This window comes from Lissotriton helveticus, chromosome 8 (genome assembly GCF_964261635.1).
Source record: "Lissotriton helveticus chromosome 8, aLisHel1.1, whole genome shotgun sequence".
Taxonomy (NCBI): Eukaryota; Metazoa; Chordata; class Amphibia; order Caudata; family Salamandridae; genus Lissotriton; species Lissotriton helveticus.
Window position 1 is genome coordinate 851528692 of NC_136069.1, and position 18260 is coordinate 851546951.

Below are 18260 nucleotides of genomic sequence, written 5' to 3' on the forward strand. Positions count from 1 at the left end.
AGTTTTAGATGATTTTTAGTATCATTATAACAAAGTCCAGATTTAGACCTTATGTGTAAACTAAGTGCATGTTTATATCAAACGAAAACCCATGTGTATAACCAATCTTTTATGTGCTCCATACTACTGCCCCTTACTGTTTCTACATCAGTTCCTTCTAAGGGTATAAATGCATTTACCTCGTATATTACGTAAAAAGTGCAAGTGCTAAAGTTAGCAATGAAGTTGAGAAAATTATGTTTGCCTCAAAATGTGCACTTATGCAATTAGAGTGCAAAAAATGCTAAATGCAAAAACTACTCATTCCAGCTGGAGATCTAGATTATCAATAATACTGAAACACAGTACTTTTTCCGTATAAAATCCCTGTTTTTCCAGTTTCCTAATTCTTAAGGTGCACGTGCTTCAGTGCAAACTGGATTTTTGGATAAAGTGCAAGTGCTTTTACCTTAGAATCTGTAAAATACACAAAATCACATACCACTGCATAGTGCTTATTTTGAGATGGTGGTCTCGTATATAATAAAGTGCAAGTGCTTCTGTGCAATATAGCAATCTAAGGTGCAAATATAGGACAGGAAAATACTTCTGGGGGTTGGTATAGTGCAAATGCTTTACACCGATGTTAATTACTGCATATCAGTATAATGTAGTTTAGTCTACATATAGCATTGGCATCCTCTCATGTATATTCAATTTGCTCAACTTTCATTAAACTGATTACCTCATATACTCCTTTACAAAGATGAAGAACAAAGGGGCTTGATTATAAAATTAAATTACTCACATAAAGAGATTTTCTCCACCTTAGTGATGATTTGCTTAAAACATTAAAATAGTATACAGGCATACATGGCATAATTCATACAAAAATTTAATTTCATAGATTTCATTCCTCTAATGTTGAATTGGTCATTATCATGTTCATCTTACTCAAGGTGAACCTACATATCTTCATCAGAATTTAGGCCTCTAGGTTTTTTGCAATCAAACATGAGTATATATTGAGATTCTAGCTGCCTAAGCTTGACCTCGTGGTTTCTACCTCGTCTCCTTTTGCGGACTCAGTCTACTGCAAAATACGTAAATTCGTCTACTTTTCCAGCATGAACATCATTTATATGTCAGGCTACAGGATATGATTTGTCTCTATTCTTCACTTCTGAAAGTGCTGTAAGACCCTAACGTAACCATGTGGATTGTTCTCCTGACATAGTACTTGGGACAGGTGCAATGGAGGACATATACAACATGATCAATTTTACAGTTAAAAAAGGGGGGACTCGTCCAAGGTTTATTAAAAAATGTTTTTTTGTTTGATCCATGCTTGCGCGCCATGCACTTAGTACATCTGTTGAAACCTGAGTTTGCCTTCAGCCAACTCTCTGTTTCAATTACTTCTGGGCTGTTATTCACCAATTGCAGCCTCAAGGCTGTGGCTCATCTAAAAGTGATAAGGGGTTTGTGTGGAACCAGAGTACTTAACACTGAGTTACCTTTCACCAGGTGCCAATGCCTAATCATGCAGTCTCTCACCCTTGCATGATAGGCATTGTAACATGTTATCATCCTCACTTCCTGTGGTGTGTCTACTTTTGCTCTTCTCTTTCTTTTGAACAAGATATCTTCACTAGGTATCCCATTCACTTTCACTAATGCTTGGTTTAGCACTTTCTGACCGTTGCCTTTCTCTTTAAATCTTGCTCTTAAGTCAGTTTGGGCTTGCTCTAGAGAGCTGGACTTGCTACAGTTTCTCTGCATGCAGAGAAGTTCCGCATATGGGATACTTTGTTTTAATTTTTGGGGATGGAAACTACTTGAGTGGAGGATGGAATTTCCTGCAGTGGGTTTCCTAAAAGTGCGTGTGTGCAATTTCCCTTCTTTAATAAAAACTTCCAGATCTACAAAAATACTTGTGATTCACAAAAGTGCTAGTAAAAGGTAAGTTTAACTCATTGTTGTTCAGAGCTGTTATAAAGTCTCTTGCCTTTTAGCTGCCCCTCTCCATACAATAAATAAGTCATCAATAAAACAACATCAAACCTTGATGTTGTCTTGCCACTCTGCCCTGAAGTCGAACATCAGGCCCTACTCCTCCCACCAGCACATGTGTAGATTCAGATAGCTGGGGGTGAAGCAGGTGCCCATGGTCATACCTCTTAGCTGTCTGTAGATGTTGTTCCCAACAAGGAAAAAGTTGTTCTTTAGACACAGTTTTAAGAATAGGTGGCAGGGTAGGAATACCATGGCCCTCAGGCCTTGGGCTTGGAGTCCAGAGTGACCCCAGCAGAGCAAAACAGCATTTTTTTAAAATTCATGGCGATAGTCGCAAAATATTCAAGAATATCGCTGTGAATTTAAAAAAAACAAATGCAGTTTACTGCGCTTGTTTTTAATTAGGCGCCCGGGTGGGCCAGGTCCCGGAGGCATGACTCCTTTATTAAATTAATGAAGGGGGCGCACATGTCCCCCTTGATGGGCATTTTTATGCCCAAGAGATCACCACCTCACTGGGGCTTATGCTAAATTTAATGCAGGGGGCTGCACTGACTACCCGGGCTCCAGGGACCACCACCTTCCGAGGCTACAATTAACATTAAAGAGGTGGTCAGGTCGGCCCCCGGCCCCAAGGACCTCCCAAGGGCTAAATACTTTTTTAAAAATGAAGGAGGGGGCCTCATGGCCCTCCTCCCAGGGCATATATGGCTTCAGGTTCTACTACCTCCCATGCGGCCTGCTCCTGGGGCCCCTAGGGCAGGCTCTTGCTATCTCCCGGGGAGCCCATCTCTGGGACATAGCTATTTGCTTTTGCTTGGTATACGCTAACAGCTCCAGCCAAGCAAAAGCAAACACTCTGGTCCCACTAGGTGAGAGCTGTCAAAGTGCTCCCGCCCACTGGAAGCGGAGGTTTTAACTCCTTTCTGGCCAACAAACATGTGGGCAGGGAAAGAGATTGAACTATTGCTCTTACACCCAGGGAGCTGCATTTCCAGCAGATACCTGTGTGCAATAGCAATGCTGCCTCCTGCGGTACCGCAGTGGCCTTGAGACTCCCCCCATGGTCCCATAGCAAACTGAGTGCTCTGGATAGGCTCCAGTATATATATCAAGGAACAATGGTTCTTGCAGACAATGTATGGGATAATAGTTAAGCACAATGGCAATAGTCATGGGTAAAGGTATGATGAAAGAGAAAAACAGTTATAGAGAACATAGATTAGAGTACAATGCTGTTTATGTAAGTTTTGCAACTGCATTATGATGTAAATAAAGAAAGTGCTTGGTTTCCCAAGTGAACTTAAAAACTTACATATCAAAAGTGACAATTTGTGACATACAATAAGGTTTCATAATGTACAGAAACTATCATTAGTAAGTATACAATAATTAGTAGCAGCCTTATGACACATTAGTTGGGGTTAAAAAACGGTTCATTTTGAGTTTGCGTCGACAGCGCTTCAATCCCATTCTCAATAGGCGATTTCATCAGGACCTAACAGGTCCTAACAATGAGAGATACCTAAAGTAAAATAATAAAAAATTATTCAATGAACCTGAACGAGAGAGAAACTGTAGATAAGGTAGTTTGCATGATAGAGGGTTTACCTGAAGGAACAACAATAAAATGTCCAGAGTCATGATGTGCAATATGGGAGTGACTCAAAACAAGTGATGGAAAAAGAATAGTTACTCACACGGAGCCCAGCTGGGCACTATTGAGAAGAAAGAAAAGTGAGTGGAAATTAGATATAGAGGCTATGATTTCATGCTTTAGGTAAGCATGTGCCAAGGTCTGTAATTGCCAGTTACTCCCCCCTCTGAGGGAAAGGGGACTAAAAGTTCTTATGGCGAGTTGTGGCTACACCAGTCCTTCTTAATTGAAGTAGTAAAACACGTCATACCGTGTTGTAAATTAACTACTATGACTACTATAAGGAATAAGCACAAAATAAGTTGCTATCTACAGAGAGAATGCGGCTGGGTTGAGTTGCCGGTAGGGAAATTCAAATCTCTTAGCCAGGGTGAGTAAGCGAGAGAGGTGAATGACTCACTTCTTGTTTATCCAAGGCAGTGGGCCACCGCAGTCAGCCGCACAATGCGGTGAATGTCTGAACTTTAGCATGTCGACATAGAGAGAACTGGCCAAGTTGAACCCACTTTGATAGTCTTTATGACTATGCATTATTTTATCTGGTAAATATATTTTTTAATTGTACATAATGCAATACCTCACGCTCCTTTCTGTAAATATTCCCATGGAAAGAGACAACATCCTTCTCGCTGCACTTATTCCTGAGACACTCCCTGAGAGAGCCCAGAGCGGTATGATGCTCATGCGTTACTGACTGTCACCAGCACTGTCTGGCCGTGTTTTATTACACAAGGCTCTGCAGATGAGTCTCCATTCTATATTTAGTCACTGGAGCTGCACGCTGCATTCCAGTCATTTAATAGAAGGTGGCTGACTGCGGCGGCCCTCTTGAGATTGACATGCTAAATAATTGATATTCACTGCTCTGTTAGACTGACTGCAGCTGCCCACTGCCTTCGATAAACAAGAGATGAGTCATTCACCTTGTTCATTATTGGTCAAGTATGGTAGAGAACAGGGCCCTAGTGATGGAGAGGAGTCTGGGAGCAATCGCAGGCTTCGTCAAAAAGATGGAATCAAAACCTCTCAAAGCAATCAAAAATATTAATCAAGGGGGGCGTGGCTAGCAGCCAATCAAGATGGCCGCACCCTAAGTAGGCTCCAGCGAGCACCCGCTGAAAACACTAAATATCTGTGTTAATTATCTGTTTGCCAAGTCGCAAATTACAGTCGGGAGGTCCCTACACAATTAGGAACGTCTGCAGGGCACTTGAGGACTCCACAATATCTCGTTCTGGCAGAGCAGCCTGAAGCGGATTTGGGGCAAGATCTCATAAGTGGAGATGTCGGTTCACCCGGAGGCTGAGTGAGAGGGAAGGAGAGCAGGCGAAACAACCCTGGATCCTTGCTGCCGAGGAACCCGCTCATGCAGTAAAGGTGGTGAGGAGATCCAAACCTGATGACCCACCTGAGGCTGGTGGAGAAGATAAGCATGGCCGTCCCAGACTGGGGGAAATAGCTGAAAGATAAAGACAGGGACGAGGTCTGAACTGGCAGTGAACGACCGGGAGGCAGCGACAGATAGGGTGTTTCTGCAGTGAGTGCTGGTGCTGACTGGTCACAAATAGCTGTCCTGCACATCACTATAGCCATTGCCGGCGCAGGGGAAGAGGCGAGACTAGGACCAAAGCACCGGTTCCGCTGCCTAGCCCGTAGTGAGGTGTGACACAGCTGCCATGAGGGCCAGAGCCGAAATTAGGCCACGACCGCCATTGCAACCATTGGCACGGAGGGCAAGGTATGAAGATTGAGAGGCAAATGTGGTAGTCTGCATAAAAAAGGTGTGACCCTGACATCAACTGAATTGAAATGAAATGCTAGGGGGGCACATTAATTAACATTAGAAAACCATATAATTGAACACAGTGAGGAGCAAACAAATGGCCCATTACTTAGGATTACAAACCCAGTCTATAGGTTGATGTAATAATGTAACAGGAGAGTGGCAGGAACTGTGATTGCATAGTGTGGGAAGCACATAATTCCAAAGAGTCTTGTAGAGGTACAGTGAGGCGGACTGTGGGTCAATACAACTTACAATAAGATGTTGAGCCTTAAAAGGTGGAAATTGACACACCCGACAAAGCTCAATAGATTCACGCACCCTAAGATGGATACTCTGAAAAAAAGGGGTTGATGACCAAGGCCAAAAGCAGGTGACGGAGGAAGGAGCCCCTACCTTACAAGACATAATGGCAGCAATCCAGGGAGTGCACACTGCACTTGAAAGTAAGACAGATATGGCCACTTCAGAGGTAACGCTAATGCATGCAGACCATCGTAATTTGGAGGAACGTGTAGAAGCTACCAAGGATTCCATTACCACACTGCAGTCATCCATTAAAGCGCCTGAAGGAAATGTGAAAAAGCTCCATATAAAAACGGTGACCTTGGAGGAGAAACTGGAAGACTATGAAGGGGGTGCACGCAGAAATAAAGTTAGAATCTTGGGGATGCCATAGCGGGCCGAGGGTCCGTCTACAGACTTATTTGTTGAAGATCTTATCACAAAACATCTGCAGCCTCGCACTCTCTATAAATACTTCTTGGTGGAATGGGTCCACTGAGTACCAGGGGTCCACCGTAGCAGGGTGCGCCGCCCACCCCATTCTGGTGAGGATCTTCAATTTCAGAGATAGAGATGTAATATTACAGACTGCCCGCTCAGCCCCTCTACTGAAATACGACAATTGTACAAAACCTTTTTTCCGGACATCACGGCTAAGGTCCAGAGAAGGGGGTGCTCTTTCCTGGGAGTCTAAGGGGCACTCCGTGAAAGAGATATAAAGTATGCAATGTTGTTCCCAGCTAGGCTCCAAGTGGTGGTGTAGGGGAAATCGTGGTTTTTTTCATTCCCCTGACGAAGCCTGGGAGTGGCTGGACAGGTAGAGGACACCTGGAAACAAATGATCTAACCACCACTGGCAAAAAGGCGAGAATGAGTGGCGACAACCAGGATAGCAACAGAATGAGGGCCCGGCGACGGATGATGAGAGATCAATCGCGTCAGCATTTTACGGGTGTACACCTACATTTAGGGGCAACATGATGTCACTTAACCCCTGGTACCGTAAAACACCATATATTAGGGAGGGCTTAACGAAATCAACAACAAATTACTTTGAAGTGAATAATGCGTCGGTAGACTCAGCCCAGACTTTATGGGAAGCTTACAAGGCAGTAATCAGGGGGCAAGGAATCTCTTTACTAGCCAGTCATAAAAAAGAGAGATAGAAACAGCTGATAGTAATAGAAAAAGAGATTCATAAATTAGAATCTGAGCTACTACTAATGTCAGATAATCCGGAGGTGCAGCAGAGACTACAAATTAAACAGAAAGAATACAGAGACATTGCCAAAGAGGCAGCCAGAGCATAGAACCGTGCAACTCTACATCTAATATATTAGGTGGGAGACAGAGCGGGCAAACTGCTGGTGGGGCTCGATAGAAGGGAAAAGGCTTTTAGATGGGTGTTTGAAATCAACCCAGATAAGGGAAAACCACTTAGAGACAGACGGGAAATAGCAGATGCCTTCACAGCATACTATAGGCAATTATACACACCATCAAGGCAAACCACCCAAGCTGAAGCTCGAGAGTCACTGACCACTCTTAATCTGCCTTTCTTTGAGGCGACGGATAGGGAGAGTCTGGAATCAGAACTGGCAGAGAGTGAAGTGGTGCAAGCAATCAGAGCATTGAAAGCCGGTAAAGCAATGGGCCCAAACGGCCTACCGATTGAATAATACAAGCTAACTGCATCCAAACTTGCCCCATACTTTGTGTGAGTGTACCAAAAAAGAGTCACAGTTCGAATAATCCCTGAAAATCAAAGACTGGCTAATATTGTCGTAAGACAATGGTAAACCACCTGAAAGTCGTGCGCCACACAGCCCAATATCTCTGCTGAACAAAAAAGTTAAGATCTTAGCTAAAATCCTGATAACTCGCTTGGCTCCACTGTTACATAAGTTAGTCCACCCGACAAGTCAGGATTCATGCCGGGTAGAAATACAACACTCAATTTACAACGCCTTCACTGAGTGTTGGGAAGAGCTGATAGTAACAGTGAAGACGCAGTTGCAATGTCATTATATGCTAAAATGCCGTTCAACATGCTAGAATGACCCTTTCTATTTATTTATTTATTTAAATTTATAATGCACAACAGCTACCCGCAGTGGGTTTCCCGGCGCAAGGGATAGACTAAAGAAGAAAGTGAGGACACAACAGTAGTACCATGGACCAACTAGAGCAGGAGATGTAACTATTGAAAAAGTAAAGTTTTCAGTATTTTCCAGAAACAAAATAGATCGGTCTCTGATTTCAGAGCAATGGGCAGTGCGTTCCAGAATTTGGGGCCTAAATGGGAGAAGGACCGACCCCCCATCTTTACAAGTTTGAATCTTGGGACAACAAAATCACAGTTGGCAGAGGATCTTAGTGTGCGAGAAGGCTTGTAGGGTTGAACAAGACTCTGTAAGTATTTCGGGGCCAAGCCCTGTCTAATTTTGAAAAGATAACACAGGGCTTTAAATTTAATACGGCTAGGGACTCTAAGCCAGTGTAGGTCGCGAAGAGCCTGCGAGTCCGATGATCTCCTTGGAATATTACATAGGAGTCGTGCCGACGAGTTTTGTACAACCTGGAGTTTGTTAATGATAGCAGCGTCGGCGCCAAGATAGAGGACATTTCCGTAGTCCAGGCGAGAAGTTACTAACGCCTGGACAACGGTTCTCCTGGTGGCAAGGGGCAGCATCCATAGGATTTTCTGGAGCCATATCAAGGTTGTAAAACAGATGGCGGCCACCCTGGTGGCCTGCTGCCTCATGGAGAGTTTGTCGTCTATGAGAAATCCGAGGTTGCGAACCACAGTGGCTGGCTGGGGGAGGGGTCCCATTTCACTGGGCCAGTGTTACGGTCCCCAAAGATCTTTATGCCTCCCCAAAATGACAATCTCGGTCTTGTCACCGTTTAGCTTAAGGAGATGCCTCTGCAACCACTCGGCTACCCGTGACAATTCGGTCTTCAGGATCGATACTCTGTTACACTCGCTGCTGGAAATGGAGAAGACAATTTGAGTGTCGTCGGCGTATGAAAAAATAGTCTCCCGGCGTCCTCCATGATGGTGGCCAGGGGTCTAATATAGATGTTAAAAAATAAGGGGCTGAGTATAGACCCCTGGGGAGCGCCGTACGCCGACAGACAGGTGGCAGATGCGGCTTTCGTAGAAAAAACCTGGAAAGTGCGCTCACTTAAAAAGGAGGCAATCCAGGCCAGCGCAGGACCATCTACTCCCAGGGACCGTAGAGAGTTCAGAAGAATGGAATGGGACACGGTATCGAACGCCGCACTCAAATCCAGTAGGATGAGTGCAGATGTTTCCCCGCGATCGATACCGTGCCGCAACCTCTCTGTCACCCCGAGTAGTGCGGTCTCAGTGGAATGATGCGCACGAAAACCAGACTGGGAAGAGTGTAAGAATCCCGAGCTTTCCACGAGGTGGTTTAACTGAATGTTGACATGACTTTCCAGCACTTTTGAGAGAACAGGCAGCAAGGATATGGGTCTAAAGTTGGCAAGGTTAGACGCGTCGGCTCCTGCCTTCTTTAGAAGAGGGACAACCATTGCATGCTTCCACTCCTGTAACACATGAGACTGGGTTAAAGATGCATTCAGAAGTCTCATGAGAACCCGCCGGGGTTCGAGATCTAATAACTTTAGAATTTTCGTGGGTACAGGATCACGGGGGGAGCCAGATCTTACACTGCTCAAGCAGGAGAGGAACGAGGTATCATCTAACAGTATTCACAATCCTACAGAGATTTGGGTTTGGGGAAAACTTTTAAGCATGGGTCCGACTTTTATACTCCTAGTACAAGTTAAGGTTAATGGGGGAAGATCAACAGTTTTAAAACTGCAAGGGGGGACGAGGCAGGGATATCCCCTCTCCCAATTGATATTTGCTCTAGTATTAGAACCATTAGCGGTGTGGATAAGGGGTGACCCGCTTATCAAGGGACTCAAATGGACAGAGGATTGAGAGGATAGAATCTCCCCTAATTCAGATGATATTCTCTTTTACTTGGAGAGCCCCTACGCCTCCCTACATAGGGTGCTGCATATATTTACCCTGTTTCATAAGTACTCAGGGTACACTATAAACCAGGACAAATCATTGATTTACATCCTTTGGGGCTCGTGCCCTGAGCTTCAAAGAGTTTGTACAGCACAAATGGTTACAGAGGGATTTCAACACCTGGGAATTTACATTACCAAAGACCCGGAAGTCTTCTATGATCCCAACCTAGACCCCCCTTGCATCGAATATGGGAGGACATGCAACATTTGAGGACACTGCCCTGTCCTTATTGGGCAAAGCTTCCTTACATAAAATGATGGCACTCCACTGCTTTGTCTACATTTAACAAGACATGCCATATCCGGTTCCTCCAAGGTATTTTCATGCTGTAGAAGCGGAAGTACAGACACTTCTTTGGGATAGTGGAGCCCCGTGGATTTGAGGTAAGCATAACGCTGGAAGTTACGCTGCGCGCCGATGGGAAGTTTATTGCTTGTATGTTGACACCGGTGGAGGTGGCTGCTCTAAGCTCTGGCCTGCTGCATTTGCGCACTTATGCAGGAAGTGAGCATGGGCACTGTAATAATAGCCATCGAAGACCAGCCAAATCCCATTTTTCCCCGGCTAACAATTGAGAACTCCCGTGGAGCAGTCTCACAACTGGCCTCGAAAATGCACATTCTTCCCACATCGGTCCTGCTCTTCCTCTTCCTGCTACTCCTGACACTGCCAGGGCTGGCGATCACCATCAAGAAGATAACGGTGGGGACACGGAAATAAGGAGCACAACCACCCCTGCCCGACCGCAACACAAAACCGAGCCACCCCTGCAAGGCCCCGCAGAGAAAGTGCCCACCCTGCATCTTCCAGTGCACCATTTAGAAGAAGACACTCCGAACGCAGACAACTTGGGATTTATCCATGCATTTGTGGCTACTTTATCTGTCATCATTGTTTCAGAACTTGGAGATGGGATAAGACTTTCTTAATTGTTGCTACAATGGCATTGCGTTATAATCATTTGGCTGTTTTGGCAAGTGCTATGCTTGCTTTAGGCCTGATGACATGTTTATCAGTTTTATTTGGTTACGAAACTACAGTATACACATAACAGGTGTCAACGTCGCTGTTTGCTATTTTAGGGCTAAGGATTCTTCAAGAAGGTTTGAAGATGAACCCTGACGAAGGACAAGCAGTAATTAAAAGAAAATAATATCACAGATCAAAATTTCTTAATGGACCCGAAAATGTAGCAATGGGAGGCAGCACAAGTTGTGGATCGAGAAAGTGGCAACAATTTATCCCTCCAATATTTCTTCAAGCCTTTACTTTAACATTTTTAGCAGAGTGAGTACATCATTCATAGCTCAAAACAATTGTATTCTGTTGTGGCTGCTCGAGAGGATCCCTTTGGTGTGGCAGTTGGTGGAACGATAGGACATTGCTTGTGCAGAGGTTTAGGAGTTATTGGAGAACAAATGATAGAGCAAAAAAAGTCTGTACGAACTGTGACCATTATTGGTGGAACTGTTTTCCTAGTGTTTGCGCTTTCTGCACTGTGTATAAGCCGGAGTCTGGATTTTAACAAACTTGTTGTCAGATGTTGCATGGACTGGGATCTTGCAGACACCCATTTTACAATGTACAGCTGTATATACTGTACAGAATGATACCAAAGGGGACGATGGATGGAGCGTTTGAGTAAATCAAACACTTACCCCCAGTCAACTGATCTGGGTTTAATCCATCATCATTCTTTACCTCACTCCACAACCCCAGTTCAGATATGGTCATATGCAAATCAGTCTGACCCTGTGCCTCATGGGAACAGTCAAGCCCAAACTGCCAAGCCATGTCTTCCCTGGACCGGAAACAAGCATCCTGGGACCGAAATCTGGCTAATCAGCCGTCATCAGCCATGTCTTCCCTGGACCGGAAACAAGCATCCTGGGACTCGTTTCTGGCTAATCAGCCGTCATCACCCAGGGTAGCTTGCATCCAGTGGCAAAGTGAGCAAGGGACCCACGTCTGGGCATACCCTGCCAACTTAGGGTGAACAAAGTGATGCCAAATGGGAAGATGGATGGAGCGTTTCAGCAAATCAAACACTCACCCCAGTCAACTGATATGGGTTTAATCCATCATCATTCGTTTGCTCACTCCACCAGCCAAGTTCAGACATGGCCATATGCAAATCAGTCTGATCCTGTGCCTCATGGGAACAGTCCAGCCCGAACTGCCAAGCCATGTCTTCGTTGGACTCGAAAAAAACAAAATAATAATGGTTCTGTTGGGTGTAATCACCCAAAAGAACCATTATTATTTTGTTTATTACCCGCCCAGGTTCTGAGGGTTACAGGGTCACCCCATTAACTTCTAATGGTTTCCTTGGACTCGAAGCAAGCATCTTGGGACCGGTTTCTGGCTAATCAGCCATCATAAGCCAGGCTAGCTTGCATCCAGTGGCAAAGGGAGCAAGGACCCACGTCTGGGCATACCCTGCCAACTTAGGGCGAACAAAGCGATACCATAGGGGACGATGGACAGAGCGTTTGAGCAAATCAAACACTCACCCCCAGTCAACTGATCTGGGTTTAATCCATCATCATTCTTTAGCTCACTCCACCACCCCAGTTCAGACATGGCCATATGCAAATCAGTCTGACCCTGTGCCTCATGGGAACAGTCCAGCCCGAACTGCCAAGCCATGTCTTCCCTGGACCGGAAACAAGCATCCTGGGACCGAAATCTGGCTAATCAGCCGTCATCAGCCAGGCTAGCTTGTATATACTGTACAGAATAGCGTACTTATATGAGCAATGGTTCGAGAAAGAAATGCTGTACAGCCAGTCAGATTTTTTTATTGAAAGCCTTTGTCAGTTCCTAACTTATCTGCAAAACAAGAAAGTGCAAGGACTTGAGTGTTTGTTTTGATTTTAATTGTGTTTTTTGAGAGGAGAGGGTGGTGAGTAGTGTTTTCGAGTGCATGATTTAAAATGATTTTTCACTTCAGTTTTCCACAATATTACCTAAAAATGTTTTGTCATACTGTGCTTATTTCTTTTATATTTTTAGTAAAAACAAATACAACAATATTTATGTGGTCAATATTTGATAAAGTGCTATTTTTCCATTGAGGTCATGGAAAGGTATAAAAGTCCAGATGTATATTTTCTTCAGCCATTCTACAAATATAATCTAGAAAGTACTTACATTGCAGTTTCTGAAAAAGTGACAACCTGATTGTTTGCATAGTATTGCATACATTTTTTAGGGCTGAGCTTGTTGAGCCACTGAACACTAAACTCCTGTCAGGTTTTAGGCGATCCATATTGAACATGCAGGAAATCAATTTACATGTGATGAATCTAATATTTTCTGTTTTCTCTTGTTATGAAAACTTTTCCACTTTACTGATTAGCCTAGCTCTTCCTTTCCATATATTTCTTGACCCTACCCATCAGTGTAATTTCTTGGCTTTGCTGTGTAGTATATGACTTACTTGAAAGCTGTTTGATAGGCTCTCTCTTTTACTTCAGCAGTCTAGGTATGTTTTATTTGTAAAATTATAGTCCATTACACCCTTATGTCCATACAACTCAAATTTATGGAAAAGAGAGCATTTGACGGTATGAGTAGACTGAAACTGGCTGTATGTGAGAATTCATCAAATACATAAACATGACCTTGTGTTCAGGGCATACATCTTCTAAAAACAATATATTTGACTACCAAGACATGTATTACTAGAGTTTTAACACAATTGGCACTATAGCTCTTGTGTTTGTTGAGTCAACATATCCTATCTAGCAGAAAAGTTATCTTCCTCCACCACCCGCCTGAGGACTTGAAGAAGGCTTGAATGCATGCACAATTTGTTTTTTTAGAACAGGGCGATGATAACTGCTTACTGTGTTTCACTGTGTTTTGTAATGTTCTTGTGGCCTGTTTCGAACACGCTGTTTATACAAAGTCATTTTTACAGTACTTGGCCATTACGTTTTGCAGTTACAATGGCTGGGTTTGTGTATTATGCTGACAATGTTCGTGGGGTGCATGTGAGGTGTGACTATGGAGTTTATTCGGAGGTGTAATATTTGTTTAAGCTTAAACAAAAGGCCTCACGCGGAGTGTTCACAGGGGGAATTCTAGCTCTCCTACTGGGTGCACAGAATATTTTTGCCACTCTTCTTGGGTGTTATCGTTATGGGCAAGGAAGCAGTTCCTTCTTCTCCATGTCAGTGAATTTGTCACAAGATAAATATATCTTTGTAACAGGGTCTCAGCATGCAAAAGAGCTATATTTTTCATCTAAGGTGTCAATGTATGTGCAAAAGGGAGCTCTTTCTCTCCTCGAGGGACTGAGTGTGTACTATAGACAAAGGAGTGGCGCCTATCCCAAAGAAGCTCTCTCTCTGCTCCGGACTCCAGGGTGCGTAAAGGTGCAATGCCATTTCAAAGTGGAAAATGTGACCATGTGTGCATAAGACGCCGGTCCTGGGCATAATCCTCTGTGCTCCCTACGAGTGTTTTTGCCTGCATTGCAAGAGCAATTTTTTTTTATATTGTACAAAATCATTACAAGTGTATTAGTGTGTTCAAAAGTTAATGTGGGCAAATGATAACATCAGAATACTCAAAGACTGTCTTCTATAGCTCATAAAAATTGGCAATTTCTTAAATGATAAAAAATTCAATTGTATTGCTTTATTAACCTTCCTGCTTCTTCAAATTTGCTTGAAAATGCACCCTTTGTCCACTTTTTTTTCAAACATTTCTCGGGGGAAACCCCCCCCCCGAGCCCCCCATATGTTGTTTGGGCTTGCTCGCTACGCTCGCTCCACGCAGTGCAACAATCATTTTACGCCCCCACCACTTTCAAATGTCACCAGCCGCCACTGGGACAATCTGAGCCTCAAAAGCGGGTCTTCATCAGGACTGGATACCCATTAAAATTGGGGAGCAACCTAGTGAAGAGAAGGGTATATATCCCACTTATTAGAACAAATGAAAGTGTGTGCATGTTTTTTAAGGCCCCCCTACTCTTCACTCATTCTGACCAGGAAAGCTTATCCAATGAGAAGACTGCTGAATTAATCATGTAATTGATGAGGGTCAGCTGGCTCCCAGACTGTAATGGAATTAATCCTGGGGATGTAAGGATAGAGCCAAAGGTAATTTTGGATTTCAGCATGCAATCATCCCTGTCCACTATAGTAAACAAATGTATACTGACTCACCTTAACATAGGTGAATGCTGTCAGCCTCGAAGTATTCATAATTTGTATGACCTTGTAAGAAGAGTCCGTTTCTGTCCTTGCTGTAGAAAAATAGACCAACAATGGGGAGGATCAATTTAATGTTAAATCACTACACCCCCAGTTTACAAACACTGGCATTTAAATTTAAAAAAAGAAAAGAGAAGAGAAGAAAAGGAAAGGAAAAAAACCCGAAACAATGCGGTAGAGTTAGAGGTGTCCTATTTATTTAATTTATTCAGGCTCCTAAAAAGTTTAAAATGCTACACATTAGCTCCAAATCGCGATGTGTATAGCATGAAAAGATAACGAAGAGCACAGCCAGGAAGCAGAGTCACTTACCTTCTTCTTTAACAGAGTCTCGAGTAAGACTGACACCGTTATAGCTCAGTGAGCGGAGCGTCTGGGAGAAGAGATATACTATCTCTGCGTCAGGGTGCTTGCTAAGGGAGCCACGGAGGAATGCTTTTCAAACGTGACACGTCTGCTGCTAGACGGATTACCGATGCTGATAGCGTCTGTATTTACTTAAGGAATCACGGTGTGTCAGAGACACTGTATCCGAGGCTGAAAGGAAAGGCCTCTGTCCATAGTTAATGTAGAAAAAAAGATCAAAGTGTAAACTTCATCGCATTAGGGCAACTGGACTGAGTGCAAATCAGGCCACCTCTGTGTCCCGATATATCTCCTTCATCAGACAAGTTTCATCCACTACTAGTTTTGAATGACCCCCAACCCCACAGCATGTTTGCCAGTGACAATTACAAGAATACGGGGCATATTATCAAGAACGGCGATCAAATTATCACCGCTTTGCGGCAGGAAACTGCCGCTAAAGCGGCGATAATGGGCTTGATAATATGCTCTTGTGAATTCCCATAGCAGCCCGAATTCTGGTGTTAACCTGGGCTGCTATGGGAATTCACAAGGGCATATTATCAAGCCCATTATCGCTGCTTAAGCGGCAGTTTCCTGCCGCTAAAGCGGCGATAATTTTATTGCCGTCCTTGATAATATGCCCCTACGTTTCAAAATATATTTTTTTTAAAACATAGATTGTCTCAATGCAAAATCATGCTTATCAAAATGAAGGGTAACCGTGGTTACATACACCATACACTACGTGAATGTTATTCCACAGAAGCAGCTTTTTAAAATGTGAAGCCAAACCGGTGTGACAAATTTTAATCTCAGCCAATGCCAGCCTATTCTCTCAAGCGGGAAGGTAATTGGGAATAGAAAATTGCTAGTGGTGCAGTTCCATGCTCTTATCAGGCAGCACAACCCCCATCCTGTGTATGTAGTGCACCACTGGATAGATAAGCTGCTTGCAGAGTATAGCGCTGTTGTAAGGGTTTAAACATTATTTAGACTCGTCATCTGCCTAGAAATCGCCTCAAATTCATTCAGGCCTTCAGCCACTGTGTTCAAATGGTGGAACGATTGGCACTCTCATAGTTTTAGGGTGTTGGTAAAATTACCCCTTCTAGGGCTAGTGCTGGCTTTTTCAATCTTCACTAGCCAGCGTATACTGTCTATGGGATAATTCAGGGTGGTAAAGTGTTCCACCAGGGGTGCACCCTGGACCCTACACCTGATCCTACTACAAAGTTGAAGGATGCTTGTTTTCACCTTCTGGCTTGTTTGTCCCACATATAGAAGCTCACAGGGACATCGAATCACATATATAGCATCTACATTATTACAGTTAGTGTGCTCCCTTGTGAATGTCTGTTCCTTGTAATTAAAAATGTTTGTTTCAATAATCAAACAACATGCTTTGCAAATACCACATTTAAAAGGTCCCATAACCTGTGGCAGATTCCACAATGTGCCCCTAAAAAGGAATTCACTGTATGGTTTACTTATTTTAATTTTATTTATTTGAAATTTTGTATATAGCACTGGCTCGACCCAGAGGTATCAGAGCGCTTTACATGACGAGGGACATTGTTTCAAAACATAGTTACACAGTTACATCAGGTGCTGAAGCGTAGTTACATAAGTTACATGAGTTACAAAAGTATAGCATAGGCATAAGGATAAACAAAGCAGGTACGGGGAGAGAAATTCAGGGGAGAGAGGAAAGGAATAGGGGAGGTAGACTAAGAATGAAGGAGGGAAGAGGTGGGAGAGGGGGTAGGAGACACAGCGTGGAGATGAGGAAGTAACAGTGTCTGACTTCCGACTGGGTAGGTGACGGCTCCCAGCGGTAAAGGGATCATTCCCAGTCCTCCGTTATGTGTGATTCCCTTGTCCCTGTGGACTCTCTCAGTGGGGCCTCTGAGACTCCAGGGCATATATGCTGGATCCCTCCCCAACAAGGGGAGAGGAGTGCTTTGGCCATGGGCACACTCTGAAGAATGAAGGAGGGAAGAGTTGGGGGAGGGGGTAGGAAACCCAGCGGAAACACAGTGTCCGATGTCCGGCTGGGTAGGAGACGGCTCCAGGCGGTAAGTGGATCTTTCCCAATCCTCCGCTATGTGTGACTCCCTTGTCGCTGTGGACTCTTGCAGAGGGGTCTCTGAGACTCCAGAGCATAAATGCTAGATCCATCCCCAAAAAGTGGAGTAGGAGTGCTTTGGACAAGGGCACACTTATGGAGGCCATTTTAGGGGCAGTCGGGCTGGTAGAGAAAGACCCTCACTGTAGAAGGGGAAATGCAAGTTGGGTCATTCGTTCTGCAGCCTGGGAGACTGCTGCCCCTATGTAGCCAATGTTGATGGTAGTAGGTGAAGATCAGTAAATTAATATGTGTTGGGTGCCATTTTGATCTACACTGTAGAAGCTAAAGAGCCGGATGGGGGATATGTTCGAGGTCTGGTCGAGGTCCAAATTTGTTCAAGAGTAGTAGCTCATTGAAGAAAAGGAGTACTGTGCTGGCCATATTGGAATCAGGCAAGAGATTCTGCCACAGGAGTTCCATTCGGCCAATCCCCATTTTTATCTTTTCCCTTTGTACTTTCAGGGGCCCCTAGGGTATTTGCGTCGCTTCATCAGGTGTCTCCTGGATTGCCTCAGTCGGATATTCCTGCTTAAAAGCCTATTCAGCCTCCAATTTAGGGTCAGTGGTACAATGATGGTCTAGGGAAAGGGGAAGTGTCTTGTCGCTAATGTGTTAGACCTACCAGAGGTGAAGGCCAGAGTTATCACGAGGAAGTGCGCCCTCCTCAGGCTCCATTTTATGGTCAGGCACCGCCGGATTCCTCAATCTCATTAGGGTCTAGTGCTGGAGTTTAAAAACATTTCTCTGCCAGGTTTCGGGCA

General features: G+C 44.1%; 1 long non-coding RNA gene and 1 pseudogene across 1 annotated transcript in view; both read left to right on the forward strand.

The window, feature by feature from the left end:
* LOC144772960 (uncharacterized) overlaps positions 1-18260 on the forward strand; it is a 940307-nt gene that overhangs the window by 417873 nt on the left and 504174 nt on the right. The window lies entirely within an intron of this gene.
* On the forward strand, positions 10408-11405 carry LOC144773168 (putative divalent cation/proton antiporter TMEM165 pseudogene; annotated as a pseudogene).